Source organism: Sycon ciliatum, chromosome 12, assembly GCF_964019385.1.
Source record: "Sycon ciliatum chromosome 12, ocSycCili1.1, whole genome shotgun sequence".
NCBI classification, from domain to species: domain Eukaryota; kingdom Metazoa; phylum Porifera; class Calcarea; order Leucosolenida; family Sycettidae; genus Sycon; species Sycon ciliatum.
This window is the reverse complement of record NC_088654.1, coordinates 19,981,096-19,998,165: the sequence shown is the minus strand read 5'-3', so window position 1 is coordinate 19,998,165 and position 17,070 is coordinate 19,981,096. Positions and strand designations below refer to the sequence as shown.

Sequence of the window (17,070 nt, the reverse complement as noted above, 5' to 3'; positions counted from 1 at the left end):
GTGCCCGACAATCACTTTGCCTACCGTACCAACAGCTCGTGTGAGGACTGCCTAGCGCTAGTGGTCGACGAATGGCTCAAAGCCCTTGATAACAACGAGTGCTGCGGCATAGTGTTTGCAGATATGAGCAAAGCTTTTGACCGAGTTAAGCATCAAGAGCTCATTGACGAGTTGAAGATGCTTGGCATTGCTGACACTGCACTTGCTTGGTTTGCAAGCTACCTGACCAGACGCGTCCAGCGAGTAAGAGTAGGGCAACAGCTAGGTGGGACCCGCCCTTGCACAAGAGGCGTCCCACAAGGCTCCGTGCTCGGCCTATTGCTATTTTGCATTTACACCCGTGATGCACCACAGTGCTTCCAAAATGCATTGAATCAACTTTATGCCGATGATATTCGATATTTGTCCGATAAGGAAAGTATTCGTTCGTTTTAACCTTATAGAATATTCGTTGCAAGCCTACTTCTTTCTATTTCCATTTGCAAGCTCCGCACATGACTTCCCTGTATGCATTACTCAGGGTTCTGTATCGTGATGTGCGATAACGAAATGTTTTGGATAGTGCTGAGCCGAGTGCAGCATTAGGGTGTCCCCGCCGCCAGCCTAATCATTTTTGTTGACACAACCCATTTTATCGCATGAGCTGATTGTCAAGCAATTTGTGGTGTTAGTGGACATTGAGTTGGTTGGTCTAGAAAGAATACTTTTTTGATATTTGTGGACATAATAGCATAATCCTGTTTGATGTTTGTTATGTTGCATGTTTCTTATATTTACTTCTCGTGTAGCTGCAACGGCAATAGCTACATTTGAAAGTGTTAATGCAACTAGTTTCAACGTCAGACTCGTTCTGAATGCCACAATGTTTACCCCTGCAAAATATTGCTGGGAATTGGAGAGGACTACCATTTCTGGTGTCTCAACAAGTTCGGTAATACATAACATCACTTCATGTGTTACGAACACGTCGGGTGATGTCACCATTCCATTCACTTCGCAGGAGGAAAACTCGACATACAATATTACCATGGCATATTTTGAAGATGTGACACAAGTAAAGGCCAACATTACGGCAGCTGTCTCCACTACCACTCCCAGTGCAAGTAAGCGCATTGTATCTTGAAACAATAAGCTGGTTTATAGTCACTACATGTAGTTCTTAAAGGGCAAGTCCGGTGAAAAATATAAATTTCACAGTTTGTAGAGTTCGGGGCGCTGAGTCGAATGGTCTTTGTCCAAGGAAGCCGCGGCCTATGGCTCGTCAGATACGCCCAATGGAACATGTGCGAATTTGAGCGCGCATCACCCAGATCCAGGTGATGACGTCACAGTGTGCAGCCAGGTAGCCACACTATCTAGTTGCGTACAAAATGGCCATATTCGGAGCGCGTTCGATAGGGAACCGTTTGTCGCAGCTTCATCGGACCAAAGCGATTCGATTCAGTGTTACAAACACTACGTATCCTGTGATTTTCAGCTCGGTAAACCTCAAGGTTATGCCGTATTTTAGCCGTTTCCGAGTTGGACTTTTTCCGTCGGCATGCACTGGCCTCTACTACTGTACTACTACTAGTAGTACAGTCGTCCCTCTCTAATCCGGCACTTTATAATCCAGCACCCTCGATAAACCAGCACAATTTTCAGTAGCCAAAATGTCCTCTTCATGCACATTGCAGCAGTAAATCAGATTTGTTAATCCAGCACCCTCCCTAATCCAGCAGATTTTCGTGGCAGAAATGGTGCCGGATTATAGAGGGACCACTGTACTAGTCCACGGCTTTATACTAGCAATGCGCTGCGTGCATGCTAGCTGTAGTGTAGTCAACAAACTCATCACAAACGGAACTACTACAAGACTTGGAAAACTAGTCAACACACGGACTCAGAAAACTAGTCAGCACACGGACTTGTCATGTACTACACTCGTATCAGTCGTATTGTCTGCAGTCATGTAGTCAGAGAACGTGCGTTTCTCCTTGTCGGTGCCGGTGGTTGTGCTTTGAGAAAGAAAATTTTAGTTTTCCGCTCTCGGCCCGCCTCATTATTTTATGCTACAGCGATGAGTGCACAACCATGACAAGTGACAAAACAGCGCATGGCCAGCAATCGAGGACATCTGAGAGTTGTAATTTTTGTACTCCTCCAAGGTGTGATTTTTGTTGTGCTGGGCCAAGCACAAGGAAGCCATCTGCAAAAAAACTGCAGAAAATGGTTGTTGTTTGATCCTTTGTTGTAATCTTTGTTTCTAGTCGAAGCTAGTTGCTGTTTGGAGCAGAAATGCTGAAATTGACTATTTTCTGCATGTACTCATACATGTACTCATGTACTCGGGCATGCAGTCTCACTCGTATTTTAGCTCTTTTTCTGGAATGGATGCTGCTCTGCGCCCCTTGGTGAACCTTTCCAGGGCTCATGGAGCAAAAAGGACCACTGGTATGTCTGGTTCCTGGTTTGAAAGTGGAGAGTCGACGTTTGTGCCTTGAAAAAGGAGTAGAGAGCGATAAACGTCAGGCGAAATAGCACGTCATAGTACATTTGAGATCAGCGGGAAGAAGATGACGACGTCCACTAATTTAGTATCTGTGCACACGAATCTGCTGTGTGTGTGACTCTGTGTGTCAGCTATGATATCATCTTCTGTGGTTCCATGCCTAGCATGTACGTCTGAACCATCCTGCAAAGTTTGAATGACGTAGGTTGAGCGATCGCTCCGCGAAACATACTTTTTGAAATTCTCTTCATAGTATATCTTCCACCATTGAAATTTCGAATTTCTTCAAAAAAAGTGCTGAGAGGGGTGGCTTGCAACCTCGATATGGCTTGTTCCAGGCATGCTTTGGAGCCATCTTCTGTTGAAGTAGTGGCGGGGATCTGCCCTGCAACTGCTACAACAAAAAATGATTCGTTCTGAGAAAGGGTGAGACCGCGAATCTCCGTTGAATATTGAGTATTTCAAGCCTTTTCACGACGAAGATGGAGTTCTTTTTGGAGATGGACGTCGCGGCAAAGGACATGGTGTCCGACTTCTGGCGTCTGGTGAAGCCAGGGATCATTTGTCCAGTCAGGTCGGCAGCCTATCCGTCAGTAAGCTTGTGTTTGGATCCCGTTCTGCTCGATGTGGTAGATCACAAACAATTTGATATCGCACAAATTGATCTCAGCATCGTGCGTACGGTATTTTATATTCAAAAAATCCCAAAGTGTCTCTGTGTGGCCGTCCTATGCCACGAGAAACTCCAATCAGGCTCCTATGTCCTCTGCCTTCATGATTGAATGTCCACTTCGTTTGAACAACGAACACAACAATCGAGGACGGCTTTGCAATGAAAAATACAGCTATACTGGAGCTGAAAAAAAGAAGAAAAAAACGTGCTCAGTATGAGACTCGAGTACACGCATACTCTCCCAGCAGGTGAAACGCAAATTTTTGTGAAAAATGCGTGTCGCCGACTGACCAGTAATTTCGCCTGACGGGTACGTCTGTGGCTTATTTTTGAGTGCTCCTCGTACATATTTGATCGTGATAGAAATTCTCAGACCAGAGTCAGACCAAAGTCAGCGCGATGATGGCCGTACAGTTTTCTTGTGGATTTTTTAGTTGTTTCATCTCGTATCTATGTCAGTATCGTGATGGTGAAGTGGAGAGGGTGATTTTCTTCCTCTAGGCTTCGTTCGGCCGACTTTGCTTCGTCCTCGTTGAAAAGTGATCCTGAAAAAAAGGTCGATTCGCAAAATTATGTTGATTTTGAATGTACGTGGTGACATGCGATTGCTGGTGTCATGACCCGGATCAGACTCGTCGTGAAAGCGACCACGCAATGAGATTCAGCAGCCAAAAGCTGGGCTCCGAAATATTCTAGAGTTCTGTAAGAACCATGATTAGTCCCGCGAAGGATTTGGCACTTTCGTTAGTTGAGCAATCATGGCTTACAACTCGTGGCCTCGAGTCACAAGTGTTGTCGTACGGCGGCTACACCTTCAGTACAAGTCGTCAGCATTGTACTCACTACACTGTTGAGCTTGAGGGGACCCTGCTTAGTCCTGCAAGGGAGCTGATACCTTTGTTAGTCGAGCAAGCAAGGCCCCTCTTCTCGCGTCGTACGACGTAAAGGGTCCTGCAAGTGCTTCGCGCACTGCGGACTCCGTTATCCCTTTTTGGGAGAGGTCACGGCTTGACCGTGAAGCACCCTACGGGGTAATGAGAGGGAAGAGCCTACGGGCAGGAGATGAAGGGTAAACAAAGACCAAGGCAGCGTACGGAGGCGGCGTGCTCTAGCTGCAGCAACTTCTGACAGCATACTCCAGGCCCCGTCGCACGAAGAGCCTCGGAGTCCTTTGATGTAATGTGGGTGAGCGAGCTCCCCGTATTGATTGATCATTCTTTGTACTATATTCTAGTTTGGCTGATTGCACATATTGCACCACTGTTTGTAATATAGAAATAATCCTTACGCATTCTTGCCACTGTATACTTTTGATCACATAATGTAGCATATATAAGGAGCTGTTTTGCTAACATTCATCCTCGATTCTCGGGGAGCTCACTACTCCTCTCGATTCTGAGAGAGTCACTCCGACTCTCTCCTGCTTTGGTCTTTTGACTCTACACACTTGATCTTTCGATCTAGTACTGCAATGGTTCAAATAAACACTGTTCAAGTGGAATTAGAAACCTGTCGTTCTATGTGAGCTAGCAACTTGGATGGCGACTATATTGGTCGTCTACCTGGGTAGCCACTAGACTGATCTAAGCCAAGTCACAAACCCGCCAAGCGCGGCCATGACACTGGCTATGAACAGCTCCCGGACCTAGAACTTTCAGATCCCGTAGCGTTGCGAGGGAAGAGTCATGCCCGTGGTTCAAAGAGCCTGCACTGTTCTCCAATTGAGTAGTCCGAAATATGTCAAGTTCGCACTAAAACATCAACATGTGCCAGGCTACTGGAGTCCAAGCGAATCGGTATGGAACAACATTTAGAGCACTCGCATCACTCTTCTCCATTTTGGCGACTCTGCTCTCCAGCGATCTGATAATTATACCAGCCTCATCTGCAATAGCTGCTGCTTCTTCATCAGTCGAAAACTCAGTAGCGCTCACTCTTGACCGGACCGCGCGGCCACTTCTTCATCAGCTGAATACCGAGGTTCTCAGCCCCAGACCGAACTCCTGAAGGTCAGCCATGGCTGCATCGTCACTCTCACAAGGAGTTACGTCTTCGGGGTCGCTTGCACCACCTACTATCGGTCGCCAAATCATTTGAAATAGCACTGACACTATTGCTTTCACGCACTCCATTTGACCTAGCTGCACGTTATGACGTTGCGGAGGGTGTGGCGCGGCCGCATGACTTCATGGCGCAGCCCCCCCCCCCCGAAACTCAGTTTTTCAAACTGGAATATCTTGAGAACGCTTTGTCGGAGACACGTGGGACCAACACCATTCGACCCAGCGGCCGAAAATCTACCGACCCTGAAATTTAAATTTTTCACCGGACTTCCCCTTTAAATGTAGTACATGCATCTGCGCAATCCACACCAGTCCGAAAGAACACTAAGACATTTTAGAACCGAACGTTCTTTTGGACTGGCACGGTGCAGATTGCGCAGATAACATTTCGTATCATGTACCTGTCACTCCTTTCATTTTTCTTCTTTTTTTGGTGCGTTTTATGTCCCCATGACGTCGAGACCTCAGGTCGGCTGAGGGCAAAAAGCCTCACCATCACTATGCTCCCACTATGCAATTTTTCGTCTTTGCCTGTGAGCTGTGATCATTGTAAAAAAATAAATAATAATAAAATACATTTACTACATTGAAGACAACCCAGGGGCCTATCACTTCCCACTGCCCTGTGACACCCTGTTTATTGTTGAATCCACAAATTCCACAATTTCACAATTTTTCCTACAGAATGTAGAGCACTAAAGCGAGTGATATTGCAATTCAGCGAACGGATGAGAGTATTCAAGAGCTGAAGGTTCTAACGGTGCGGCGGTGGAGCCTCTTGCGGCTTATGCCTCAAGGACGCATGGTTTGAGACATACATGGACATACTTGCTTCGGGCTATTATTATTATTATGATTCTGATTCACTGTGGATAAGAGTCATACTGTAGCTCAGTTGGTTAGAGCATTGCTTGCGAATAGCAAGGTCCTTGGTTCGAGTCCCGGTGGTCTGACTGATGATTAATTTTTTTCTTTCTTTCATATCTGGCTTGCAAATGTTGAGTTTCGGAGAGAAAAGAGCAGTACGTGGCATGTGGCATCTAATTTCCTAAAAATTTCTGATTCTTTATTATTATTATTATTAAAAGTAGAAAGGAAAAGGACATATGGAAACGAGTTAAGAGTAACTCTCCACCACTGTAACTAGATACTATATACAGTCAGAAAGTGCTGTAAAATTTTTTTGTTGATAATCCAGGGGATGGCCCACGCCTGGTACTGCCACTGTATAAATCATACGTAATGACTGATAAAATGCTACACCTGTGAAGTAAAAAAAAAAAGGCCCAACCCTGCCCTGCCAGCTATGTGGGCTTACGGGGGTCGCCATGGCAAATAATAATATTAAAGAACTAAAGACTATAAAAATTAATTAATGACGGGAAGTGCCAGCTTCGGCAGCAACTAGGGAGGCAGAAGAAGAGTGCATGTACAGCGAAAACAGAGCGGCTACCACGCAGGCACATGACACTCGCTCTGTTGGTACTGCTGCGTATGTTGTTGATAATGCTGCGTATCGTTGTTGATAATGCTGTGTATCATTGTTGATAATGCTGTGTATCGTTGTTGATAATGCTGTGTATCGTTGTTGGTAATGCTGCGTATCGTTGTTGATAATGCTGCGTATCGTTGTTGATAATGCTGCGTATCGTTGTTGATAATGCTGCGTATCGTTGTTGATAATGCTGCGTATCGTTGTTGATAATGCTGAGAATCGTTGTTCATAATGCTGCGTATCGTTGATGATAATGCTGCGTATTGCTGTTGATAATGCTGCGTATCGTTGTTGATAATGCTGGGTATCGTTGTTGATAATGCTGCGTATCGTTGTTGATAATGCTGCGTATTGTTGTTGATAATGCTGCGTATCGTTGTTGATAATGCTGCGTATCGTTGTTGATAATACTGCGTATCGTTGTTGATAATGCTGCGTATCGTTGATAATGCTGCGTATCGTTGTTGATAATGCTGCGTATCGTTGTTGATAATGCTGCGTATCGTTGTTGATAATGCTGCGTATTGTTGTTGATAATGCTGCGTATCGTTGTTGATAATGCTGCGTATCGTTGTTGATAATGCTGCGTATCGTTGTTGATAATGCTGCGTATCGTTGTAAATGCTGCGTATCGTTGTTGATAATGCTGCGTATCGTTGCTGATAATGCTGCGTATCGTTGTTGATACTGCTGCGTATCGTTGTTGATAATGCTGCGTATCGTTGTTGATAAAGCTGCGTATCGTTGTTGATAATGCTGCGTATCGTTGTTGACAATGCTGCGTATCGTTGTTGATAATGCCGCGTATCGTTGTAAATGCTGCGTATCGTTGTTGATAATGCTGCGTATCGTTGTTGGTACTGCTGCGTATGTTGTTGATAATGCTGCGTATCGGTGTTGATAATGCTGTGTATCATTGTTGATAATGCTGTGTATCGTTGTTGATAATGCTGTGTATCGTTGTTGGTAATGCTGCGTATCGTTGTTGATAATGCTGCGTATCGTTGTTGATAATGCTGCGGGTCATTGTTGATAATGCTGCGTATCGTTGTTGATAATGCTGCGTATCGTTGTTGATAATGCTGCGTATCGTTGTTGATAATGCTGCGTATCGTTGTTGATAATGCTGCGTATCGTTGTTGATAATGCTGTGTATCGTTGTTGATAATGCTGCGTATCGTTGATAATGCTGCGTATTGTTGATAATTCTGCGTATCGTTGTTGATAATGCTGCGCATCGTTGTTGATAATGCTGCTTATCGCCTTCTTAGTATTTGACCCCACTAATTTCCCTGATACCTAACCGGTCAAATATATCGCGTATTTGACTGCTTAGGCCTCGGTCACACTACGGCAAAAATGCTGCGTCAGCGTCAGAATCATGAGCTTTTCCATGGCAACTGACGCAAACGCGGCAAGTTTGAGCGTCAGACGCTGCTGCGTCTGACGTGGGGAAATCGGCTGCGTTGCCGCTGATGGGAGTGACGCTTGGCGGAAAAACAGTGTCTTTCAAGTAAAATTAGTTTCAAGGCTCGAGTTGAGCAGTCATTCGACATTCGTCTCTTCAAGGCTTGTTTTGTTTCCTCTTTTTTTCGAGACGAGTCCGTGGACCTACGAGGCCGAGGCTGCTCTGCTCCGAACCTGGCGGAAGAGCGAGACGATTTCTGAGAAGAAAATAATGTCGAGAAAGGACCAGTTGTTTGAGTGGGTCATCGGCCAACTGGAGCCTGTTGACTTGTGCGTGTTGTGTTGTCGTCAAGAGCCCCAAAAAGGACAACCAGTATGACGAAGTCAGGAGAAACACAGCTGCGGTGCGGACTTTTCTTGCCTGATCCATGACACTACAACTGAAAATGGCTTCAAATTCGGAAAGAAACAACAACGATCGTGCGCGAGTGGATCTTTCGTCTTCTTGTAATCAAAAATCAATGAAAATTTTGAAAACTTTGTCCGACAATTTTTTGTATAATAAACAAAAGGCCGGTTTCCGTGGGAATCCGTGTCGTCATTGAGTTTCTCTGGTGATTTTGTGACGTAGACAAATGCGCCAGGCCGCGGCAGTCATGAGCTGCAAGAAAAACAAAACACTGTGTGACCCCGCGTCTGCGTCCAGTGCTGCGACTTGACGCTGCGTCCATCTTCAAACTTGCCGTAGTGTGACCGAGGCCTAAAGCGGGATTCACAGAAGCTTTTTTGCGATGCGACACGCGATGCGACAGCCGCGAAACCGGGAAATCCCCAAATCGCAACCATCGCGGACCCCACGCAACTGCCGCAACAGGGCCATCGCAGGCCATCGCAGAAGTTGAGCTTGGCTCAACGTTTGCGATGCGATGCGATGCGACAAGCGATTTGGTGTACGATTTTGACCTTTTCTACAGCAAAGTTGTACAAAGGTGCAAGAGTTGCCTAGAAATTTTTACAATTTGTGTCAAACCGCGCGAATATCATGGTGACGTACCCAAATCAGCAAAACTTTGTCGCATCGCTGACTTCTTCTGTGAATGGTATTTCGCGAGTTCGCATCGCACGCATCCATCGCAGATCGCGTCGCATCGCGTGTCGCATCGCAAAAAAGCTTCTGTGAATCCCGCTTAAGGGGGCTCAGTACTTCTGCGCGCGCATCGAAATCTGGGCATGATTTTATGCAAAATTTCGCGTTTGAAAACATTTTGTCCGCGGCTGGAGAAAGTTTTTTTGCGAGAAATAGTCGTGTTCAAAAGTTTATTTTGCGAGAAATCAAAGAAACTGCAGTCCTTGAACAGTTTGAACGTTTTGTATTTTCCATTTTGGTTTGCTGGATGTCGGCGATGGAGCTATGGAGCTTCGTGTCAAGTACTTGTAGTTATCAATAGGCACGTCCGTTTTCGTGGGCGCTCAGGAACAAAGGGTGTTCAATCTTCTTCAGGTCGTGTAGTTCTAACTTCTAGCTCAGATATGCCCTTTTCTCAGTCTCGCCTGCCAGTGAAGACAAGTAAACCCGCAAGATTGTCCAGAGCCCAGCTACCAGTGATACATGTACCAGTCTCAGAGCGCAGGTAAGTGACATGCTTCTCTCAAGTTCAAGTGCATCCACTTGAGTGGCACTTGGAACGATATCTATTTTTTTCTTTTCCAGTCGCCAGATAAAAATGTTACTGACGACTGTGAGAGAAAAACTGGTCTTGTACCTGCAGTACCTGGGGATAGTGGAGTCAGGGTGTAGTGTCTGCAAGTAGAGACTTGATCTCTGTGAGTAATGAGTGTGGTCTGGAACAGCCAGTAGGAACAGCACAGCGACATGCCAGTGAAGTGTTCTGTGTGTGGGCAGGAGAATTTGGTCAGACATTTGAGTCTCATGCTGGATGGAGTGGAAAGCATGGATCCTATGAACTCTAACTTCTAAGGCTGCACTGGGTGAGTTCTGACATGTGCCTGTGTTTCTCAGGAGAAGGATGTGGGTTCAAGGTAGTATGGCTGTGCTTGTATCATTGAACTATGACAGGAATCTGTTTATACTATAAAACTGAATATTGAAATATTGGCAATATGCCTTGTAGAACAACTTGAGCAGAGAGTCACAGACACGTAATATTATGCATGGTCAAGTTGTCACATTTTCATGAGCTCGGCCTTGACCTAGACTGTGAATGCAGCATAAAATTGTGTTATGCATGTTGTGAAGAACTGCAATATTACCCAGGCAAGGCAAGGCAAGGAATGTCAACTGAAATCATGAATCACAACAGTACACATTGCAGCACTAGTCAGGCTTCTGTCACAGTCTCAGCAAACAAGCTGGAGTGGGAGTTTCGCTGCAACATGGGTGTTTGTAGAAGTATAAATATTCTTCAACAACAACGTTATATAATATCTTGCCTACAGGTACAATCATCTGGTGTTGGCATTTGAGAGGAATCAGGGAACTGGCATCCCTGGATTATTGCACGAGCCGGGTGGCGTTGGGCGTGTGCTAGTCACAACGAGTTCTGATATTACAAAACGCATAACACATCATCTAGCAGCTGCAAGACCCAACACCAACACCCCTGTTTTACAGACTGCTCCAGACCACACAAGTACTCCAGCAGCTGCAGGAGGTGCAGCATCGTCCCCACTTTCTACCACTCGTGATGATGCTGCAGTTATCTGCTCAAACATTCACGTTGTGCTGCACACTGGAGGCGCGAACCCACAATACCAACAGTGGCTGCTAGCCATCTCATCCAGCAGTAACCAAGCAACTCAAGTTGCTCATTGACAGCGTTATACTTATAAGCCGTTGTTTTGTACATTGATATACACATGCATGTATGTAACGTTATGTACATGTATGTATGTATGTATGTAGCGCGAGCTCCGGTGTGGGGAGCAAACCCTTTCTTACATGTATGTACATTATATTCGTCAGGCGAAATTACTGGTCAGTCGGCGTCAAGCATTTTTCACAAAAATTTGCGTTTCACCTGCTGGGAGAGTATGCGTGTACTCGAGTCTCATCCTGAGCACGTTTTTTTCTTTCTTTTTTCAGCTCCAGTATAGCTGTATTTTTCATTGCAAAGCCCTCCTCGATTGATGTGTTCGTTGTTCAAACGAAGTGGACATTCAATCATGAAGGCAGAGGACATAGGAGCCTGATTGGAGTTTCTCGTGGCATAGGACGGCCACACAGAGACACTTTGGGATTTTCTGAATATAAAATACCGTACGCACGATGCTGAGATCAATTTGTGCGATATCAAAATTGTTTGTGATCTACCACATCGAGCAGAACGGGATCCAAACACAAGCTTACCGACGGTTAGGCTGCCGACCTGACTGGACAAATGATCCCTGGCTTCAACAGACGCCAGAAGTCGGACACCATGTCCTTTGCCGCGCCGTTCATCTCCAAAAAGAACTCCATCTTCGTCGTGAAAAGGCTTGAAATACTCAATATTCAACGGAGATTCGCGGTCTCACCCTTTCTCAGATCGAATCATTTTTTGTTGTAGCAGTTGCAGGGCAGATCCCTGCCACTACTTCAACAGAAGATGGCTCCAAAGCATGCCTGGAACAAGCCATATCGAGGTTGCAAGCCACCCCTCTCAGCACTTTTTTCGAAGAAATTCGAAATTTCATAGGTGGAAGATATACTATGAAGAGAATTTCAAAAAGTATGTTTCGCGGATCGATCGCTCAACCTACGTCATTCAAACTTTGCAGGATGGTTCAGACGTACATGCTAGGCATGGAACCACAGAAGATGATATCATAGCTGACACACAGAGTCACACACACAGCAGATTCGTGTGCACAGATACTGAATTAGTGGACGTCGTCATCTTCTTCCCGCTGATCTCAAATGTACTATGACGTGCTATTTCGCCTGACGATGTATGTACATACTCACAATATACAACAAAGATGTGAATAACACAATTCAGTGGTGACTGTGGCCTGTGGTATTGTCTGGGATTGGTCTATAGAAAATGCTTCTCGCCCTACATAGTCAAAGTGAAGCTTGAATGAAGTCGATACACTCATTTTGGCAACAATGCTGAATCTGACTTTCAAGTTGAATATGCAAAATCCGTCACAAATTTTGTTTCTCACGGAGAAACGAGATGGTAGACATAAAAATTTATTTTTTTAGAGCCTTCCTATGGCCTTGAAGAGCAGATAATGACCATGAAATGGACCATGTTATTGTCTCGATTCTCCACTATTCAAACAAGTCTAAAGTCCGGTCTGCTGAAATACGCGTTTTGCCAAATCACATTCTGGGCTACCTTGGCCTCTCACAGTGGTCTGGTCATATGTTGTGGACATTTTCTAAAGGAGACAGTATTGTAGGCCCCTCCATACCCACTTTCAGGATTTTTGAAGCATTTCCAACTGGAATTTTACGCCTTTAGTGAAAAATCATTGAATTTTTGCCGAAAAACATAGGTACAATTACACCCCCATAGCTGGGGAACCACATAATAGACCTATCCTTGAAATACCCCAGACCAGTTCTCTACGAGGTGAATAGCAATTTCTGGACATGAAAATAAAATAGAGGCCCACTGGCTGTGTGTTTTACATTTTTCATATCTTTTTGTATCTATTGTATGGCCTAATCCTTCATCTTTCCAAATATGTGACAATTGCTCATGCTGTGATCCCAGAGACTTTATAGCAGGATGTTTTCGACAGGCCAATTTTTGGCCTAAATTTCAGTGTATTGAATTCTGGACATGAAAGTAAAATAGCGTCAATAGGCATCCTATACTGCACCATTTTTGTTATTTTTTCTATTGGTGGACTGCAGTTGGCCTCTTCACACTTCCAGCCAACAGGTCCAAGACTATACAGCGTCTGAAGTGGAGTGCACATGGGGAAGCCAACGATTCGTCCATTACTTCTTATTTTACTCAAAATTCAAAATTCTCATGCGACATAGTACCACAAAACTCGTTGAAATGCCTCCCAAGAAAAGGCTATCAACAAGGCGCCGATACGAGGAGAAACTACAACAGCCCAGCTGTCAACTACAACAAGAAAAAACTTCATCAACCTGACTGACTTGACTCTACATGCGACGAAAAATTATTTTACTCGAAATGTCCAGAAATGTACAATGTCCTGAAATAGCAATTCACCTCGTAGGTGTCTGGCCATCTGAAAACACACAGTTCAGATCGATTTACCATAATTATTTTTGCTCCCTCTTCGGGGTTGAGCCCCCTTAAGTCAAATACACAATATATTTGACTACTTATATTATCACTCCCCCCTCACGTGACCGCGGACTCCTGCATATACACTCACACAATAACCACACAACTGTTTGGGGATAGCGCGCTTATTGTATTATGCCAAACTTGACACGCTGAGTCCAGCTTGACTCAGCTGAGTCCCTAACTGCAATTTACTGCTCTAACATGAAGCCGTGCCTGGAAGAAGGGAAAGAGCGAAAAAAAGAAAAAAAATTCTGGCCTTCTGCAAGCAATAGCAAGTAATGAGTGACGGCTGTGTAAAGTCGCACAACCATGCGGTCGACCGGATGATGGTGAGTGTCAGGCACACATCTTGCTCTGCTGCTCCACCTGCGCATACCTGATACGGTGGTGCGCTTACGGGCGGGCTGCCTGGGCCCCAGATGCCTCCTTGATGCGCCACGGAGTGCCGTCGAAGCACCTGTATCACTTCGGTGATCCAAATGCGAATGCAGCCTTGCCGGTCGCCCACCGGCCTGCCGCCTACGCGACCAGCCTGAGACTGGTCCTGCCGCATTTGGCGCTTCTAAACGCTGCGATCCGGTAGACAGCTCACTGGGCTGCCGAATACGTGACTGTCTTGAGGCCAGTTCCATACTGGGCAGGGTGCCCAGCTCAGGTCGCACGCCGTAGCGGCGTGAGCTGGGCGCGGTGAGGGTTGGTGATAACTACAGTTTCCTCCTTCCTCCTCCGGAAACTTCCATTTTGACTCCTTAGAATTTCTTGGACTTGGAAATTTTCTCTCCAACTTAGAAAAAGAATTTTTTGAAGAAAGCAGAAATACACAAGATGGGATTTGAACACACAACCTTGTGAATCTCAGTCACTCTTCCTTACCACCCAGCCACTGTGCTACCGATGCTGAACGTACTTTAAACAATGACCTTGATCCTGCAATGCCGTACATTGCGGTATAGGCTATAGTATAATACTAGAATTACAAGGATATGTCGTATATGAAGAGAAACTATTGCGTGGAGAACACGATAAATAGATTATAGACCTCATAGTTGGTCTATATATCCTGTATAGACCTCCTAACCGGTCTATAATCTATACGTATCCTTGTTGATAATGCTGCGTATCATTGTTGATAATGCTGCGTATCGTTGTTGATAATGCTGTGTATCGTTGTTGATAATGCTGTGTATCGTTGTTGATAATGCTGTGTATCGTTGTTGATAATGCTGTGTATCGTTGTTGATAATGCTGTGTATCGTTGTTGATAATGCTGCTTATCGCCTTCTCAGTATTTGACCCCACTAATTTCCTTGATACCTAAGCGGTCAAATATATCGCGTATTTGACTGCTTAGTCAAATACACAATATATTTGACTACTTAAATTTGACTCCTTAGGTCATGCATGAGGAGTACTGTCGGAGTTTGGCGTTCGGCTTGTAAAATTCGTTTTCGCAAAGCTTCCCCCTTCTGTACTTATCTTTGATATTTCTGAGCCACCCAAGTTGGGATCTTATGTCCTTTTTCCTTTCTACAAGTAAAAACTTGGTGAGTGTTTTCCGTAATGCCGACAGGGTGAATAACAAGGCAACTGTACTGGGAAAGAGCAAGTAAAGAGTGGATGGTGAGACAACATTTCAACAGTTTCTGGATGAGCCATACTCTATTTCCAAGCGGTGTTGCGCTTCTGCTGATCGTAGAGAGGCTGTGCGAGCAAAGCCCAGTTCTCAATAAACTGACAATAAAAATTCACCAGACCCAATAATGACTCGAGCTCCATGACATTCGTCGGTGCACGTGCGTTCTGAACCTCTTGCAATTTATCATCGGTGGCGTGTAGACCCGACGCGTAAATTTTGCTGCAACATACTATGCTTCAGCATACTGACCTGTTGAAAAGGAACTTTTTCAATATACCTCTACACCACAAATGTTCTCCTTTCGTTTTTGCACAGATCCAGAAATAGTACCCATACTCGGTGTGAATCCAGCCCCAACTTCTCTGGTTGTAACGTTGGCTGCTCTGACTAATTTACAGTGGAATGCAGCAGGTACTAGAGAGTACGTCGTGTCATGTCCGAGATCATCACCATCAGGACCAGCAACAGCAACAGTCCGAGCTACTGATTCTAGCGGTGTTCTACTCCCTGGCAATGTAACTGCAATGGTTGATGGTCTAACCCATGCTACAATGTACACATGCACTGTAACAGCCCGCGCAAGCTACACACTATCAACCATTTACTCGAGCAGTGCTACTGTTGTCATCGCTACCACTGAAGAAAGTAAGTACACATGGTGGCCTTTAGTTTGGTACCGGCCATTACAGAATGTTGTGTGTGTGTTGTGCCCTACAGTACCTCATGCATAATCAGCATCCTCATTCTGTTATAGATAAACATGTTGGTGGCCAGTACTGACGACAGGAACCACTCTCAAACATATCGGGCAGTGTTTTCGTATGTCAGAGAAAGTTGCTCATCGTTTATACGCTGTCTGCAAGTAGGTAGGTAGGTAAGTAAGTAGGTAGGTAGGTAGGTAGGTAAGTAGGTAGGTAGGTAGGTAGGTAGGTAAGTAGGTAGGTAAGAAGGTAGGTAGGTAGGTGTGTGTGTGTATGTGTGCGTGTGCGTGTGGGTGCGCGTGTGTGTGCGTGTGCACGGGCGCGGGTGCGGGCGTGTACGCGTGCGTGGGTGTGGGTGTGGGTGTACTATAAAGTCGGGAGGAAACTAGTTGGTGATCGAGCGGCGAAGGGCAAGCTCCTGTCATCAAAGGTCACAGAATCCCAGTTTGATGACGACGCTGCACTGTACACAACATCTCGGCCTGCCTTTGAAGCGATGACATCCAGCATCATCACATGTGCAAGCAGCTGGGGCCTAACGGTCAGTGTCAGAAAGACTAAGGCAAGGGAATTGCTGTGGGTGAGTTTGATTGTATTTGTATTTATGGAATCTCCACAGGCCTTAGCCTAAATCGAGGGAGTCTCCGTCAACCGCTTATGAAGAAGAAGCAGAGGAAAATAAATAAATATATAAATATAAAATACTCAATCTGCGGACAGAACTGTTTCGTCCTTTGTGGACTCATCAGCGCAGCACAGAGGAAATGAGGCCGAACCTGATAGCAATGGAAATAAAAATTTCCAATCAGGCCCGAACGTACCTTGCCAGAGTGCTCAAACTGACAAGTCAGTGAGCTCTGCATAACGCAAACAGCAAAGGCACTACCCCACGCAAGAGTGCTCAACTGCTACAAGAGCAGGAGCGAAATACTCAATCTGCGGACAGAACTGTTTCGTCCATAAATATAAAATATATATACTCAATCTGCGGACAGAACTGTTTCGTCCTTTGTGGACTCGTCAGCGCAGCACAGAGGAAATGAGGCCGAACCTAATAGCAATGGAAATAAAAATTTCCAATCAGGCCCGAACGTACCTTGCCAGAGTGCTCAAACTGACAAGTCAGTGAGCTCTGCATAACGCAAACAGCAAAGGCACTACCCCACGCAAGAGTGCTCAACTGCTACAAGAGCAGGAGCGAATTATTATATATGAGCCGCAATCAGCGAAAACGACCCTTAGAGATTTCGTAATTTTTACAAAAAAAAGTTCGATTTGTGACGTTCAACGATTTTTTGATTGCGCTGCAAACAGCGCGACGACTT

At 45.2% G+C, this 17,070-nt stretch overlaps 1 long non-coding RNA gene across 1 annotated transcript in view; it reads left to right on the top strand.

The window, feature by feature from the left end:
- Positions 1-15,779, top strand: part of LOC135827831 (uncharacterized) — a 42,891-nt gene extending 27,112 nt beyond the window's left edge. Inside the window, exons 3-4 of the long non-coding RNA XR_010555557.1 lie at positions 789-1,103; positions 15,360-15,779. This is a non-coding gene — a long non-coding RNA (uncharacterized LOC135827831). The remainder of the gene's footprint in view (positions 1-788; positions 1,104-15,359) is intronic.
- The last annotated feature ends 1,291 nt before the right edge of the window (positions 15,780-17,070 follow it).